Below are 3,947 nucleotides of genomic sequence, written 5' to 3'. Positions count from 1 at the left end.
ATCATTTGCATAAAAGAAAATGCATTACATTGATACATTTGATTGCATTCAAACATAAGGTTTTTTTTCAGATCTTTGTATGAAAAAAAAAGATTCATGATGAAAAATACCTTACAAGAAGAAGGTAGAATTCAAAACCTCAAATACAGAAATCATGCAAATATCTGAAGAATAGATGAACGCAATCCACAGAAGAAGCATTATTTTAAAATGGGGCATGTTACCCGATCAACAAGTTATTTTGAAAAATGAGAAAACGATTTTCAAAGTTTCTCATTCAATCTTTTCTAAAAATGAAATTGTTGAATAGTAAGAAAACGATTTCCAAAGTTTCTTACTTAGTAAACTATTTCCCAAATTTGTAAGTCCTATGGGCCATCCATAAGACCCTCAGTGTAGGATATTTTGAAATATCCATTTATCTCACTTGAGATTGTTTTTCTTAAAACATTTCCAGAGAAAGTTCATAATGAGAAGAACTCATCTGAAGAAGGAATAAGAAGTTCATAATGAGAAGAACTTGTTTAACCTTTTGTTCGAATTCATCACTTGAATTCATCACTTGATGGATCAGCATTGCCAGGTAGAGTTCATAATGAGAAGAACTCATCTGAAGAAGGAATAAGAAATTCATAATGAGAAGAATTTGTTCAAACCTTTTGTTTGAATTCATCACTTGATGGATCAACTTTTCCAGAGAAAGTTCATAATGAGAAGAACTTATATAAAGAGGAAGAAGAAGTTCATAATGAGAAGAACTTGTTCAACCTTTGTTTGATTCTATCACAGAATGAGATAGATCATCATCAACATTTCCAGAAGTGTTCATAATAAGAAGAACTCGTCTGAAGAATGAGAAAAAATTTATAATGAGAAAAACTTGTTCAATCTTGCTTTTAGTTCATCACATATTGAAGTTAAATCAACAATACCTCTTTTGAAGATCAGCATTTCTAGAAGGAGTTCATAATGAAAAGAATTCATCTGAAAAAGAAGAATAAGTTCATAATAAGAAGAGCTTGTTCAACCTTTTGCTAGATCTTATCACAGAAGAAGATAGATTGTCTTCCCTAGTGGAAAAATGGAAGAGTTCATAATAAGAAAAACTTGTTCAACATTTCCATGTGAAGTCAAATGAAAAAAAAACTTATTGTCTTTTCGTCTTTGCTCTATTCTCGTTAACACAAGAATGAGCAAAGAGGGGCAGCTGAAGACACTAGTTTTTTCCATTTGATTATTATTTATATTGTTTTATTATTATTATTATTATTATTATTAAATTATTATTATTACATTACAGGCCTAAACCGACCGGCCCAGTTACAAGAACCCAACCCGGATGGCCCAATAGATGACCCAAACCCTCTAGGGTTTGTATCATTCCTGCTAAGGTTTCTAACCCTAGCGTCTTTGCCGCCGCCTTAGCTACCTCCAAGTTTCCAGACGCTGCTGCCGATACCACTCCACTGCCAAGTGACCCAATCATCCGCTGCCGACACTATGTTGCTGCCACGCCTCCAATGAAGGCTCCAAAAGAACCAGCTACCCCATCCACGTTAAAGCTATATGGTGAGTCACCACCATATTTCGGTGACTCACCGAGGAGCCCCTTTTGGACTGGTCCAAAGCCATCACTGAGGTGGCTATAAAGCCTCATCACACCTGCAAATAAGAGGAGACCATGAGAGCAACCATAGAAGAAAAAAAAACCCTGAGAGCAACCATAGAAAGAGAAGACGACGGCAACCAGAAACCAAGAGAAAATAGAGAGCATAACAAAACCAACAGCCACGAAGAACAACCACAACATCAAACAAGAAAAAAGGGAAAGTAGAAACGGAAGAGCAAACTTACCCCAACCATCGGAATCTCCATTTTCGAGAGTTGAACTGTCTAAAATACGACCTCAGATCTAGGACGATCAGAGGGTTTTTAAGGTAAACAACTCTCGGTTTTGGCTTTAGGGGAAGCTAAGCTTCGATTTATGCTATTTTCCAAGTTTCGGCCACCGCGAACGGTGGCCGGCGGTGGCTATTGCCAGTGGTTGTCGGTGGCCGACTCTCTTTAGAGAGAGAACCCAGAATGAAAAATGAGGATAAATGGTCCTTGGGGCCGGTTTTAAGGGGTATAAATACCCTCACCAAAACGACACCGTTTTGGTGAGGGATACCCGTGTAATTTCACGCATAAGTCAAACCCTTTCCGCAACCCCTCTGATTTTATGATCTTTACAAAATAGTCACTAAATTATATTTTTGAATATTTTAATTTGGTCTCTAAATTTTATTCATTTACATTTTAGCCCTTAACCATAATTATATATTTAAGATAAAATATCAGATTTAGTCCTCTAATTTTAATAATTAATATTTTAATCTCGAATAGCATGTTTGAATTTAATTTAATTTGATGTCTGAATTTTACATATATTTATTTTAGTCCCTAAATTAATAATAAGAAAAATAGCATATTTAGTCACTGAAATATTAAATAATTATTTATAAATTAGGTATCTAATTTTAAAATGTTATAATTTAGCCATTTAATACCTTTATTTAATTATAAGCCTTATTACTTTTTATATTTAATGTTAATTTTAGTTATTGTTTATTTATATTTTAAATTTTATATGTTCATATATTTGATTATTATTATTATTTAGTCATGTAAATATATATATAATAAATAATATTTATTTATTTTATTAAAATCCTATTTATAAATTTAATATATTACTTTTAAATCATTTTAATCATATTTTAATATATATTTATCAATATTAAGAAAGGATAGTCTTAAAGCAACTAGATGTCCATTTTCTGATATTTTTAAATAAAAATAAATATTTTACTTTTATAAATTATATATAAATCTATTTTTTGTATTATTTTTAGATAAATTTTTTATTAATATTTATTTATTTTTTAATATTAAGAAATGATTTGTCTTAAAGCACCTAGAAGCCCTTTTCTGATATTTCTAAGTAAATAAATATCTTATTTAATAAAATATATATATTAATATATTTTCTTAAAATTATATTAATAAATTTGAAATAACATGATTATAAATTAAATATATTTTTGAATTTTTAAATTTTCAATAATAGAGACAATTTATAATTAATAAGTACCAATTTTGGGCATTGTGGGGTGTTAATCCTTCCCCAAACGTAATCGACCACGAATCCCTTTTTATTATTAAAAAGAACGAATTTTTGGTTAAAACGATGACCAGTTTATCTTTTAACTGATGTTTTCTTAAAAACTCTTTTAAATGATAATTTTTAGGCATTCGACCTACCTGACCCAAAAGGCTGATGGTGACTCCCACAACATTTTAAAAATCATTTATTCACATCACTTTTCCCGTCAAGTAGAATTTTGTGCCCGGATAAAAACCGGTTACGACAAGCACTATTAATTTAATTTATAAAAATTTAAATTCTAAAAGACTCAACGTATAATTTTAAATTAGTTAAAAGTTTAAAGATACATTAAGCGTAAAATATATCAGTGACCGCCTGACTGTTGTCCATTTTCATTTTGACCAATGTTTTTGAAATTTAAATGTATTTAAATAGTTGAGTGATCTGATTGGCAAAATTTTAAAATGAAAAGGGGCAATAATTAAGTAGTCTTTTAGAATTTAATTTTTTATAAATTAAATTAATGATTCTCGTAGTTAGTGGTGCTCATCGCTATTAGTTGAACGCTGTAGAATTTTCCTATTAAAAAACATGGATTATAAGTTAAACGAGGACTACAATACAAATGTAAGTTACATGCAGGGGCGGATGTTCATGGCTCTATAGGGGAGCCATTGCACACCCATTATTTTGAGAAAGTATTAAATTTAGTTTAGTTTACTAATGGGAATAGGAAAAAAATAAGAAAATTTGCACACCTAAATATTTTTAAAATCGAGTATTAAAATTTTAAACCCTC

Source organism: Hibiscus syriacus, unplaced genomic scaffold (genome assembly GCF_006381635.1).
Source record: "Hibiscus syriacus cultivar Baekdansim isolate YM2019G1 unplaced genomic scaffold, ASM638163v2 tig00111708_pilon, whole genome shotgun sequence".
NCBI classification, from domain to species: domain Eukaryota; kingdom Viridiplantae; phylum Streptophyta; class Magnoliopsida; order Malvales; family Malvaceae; genus Hibiscus; species Hibiscus syriacus.
Note: the sequence above shows the minus strand (reverse complement) of the source record.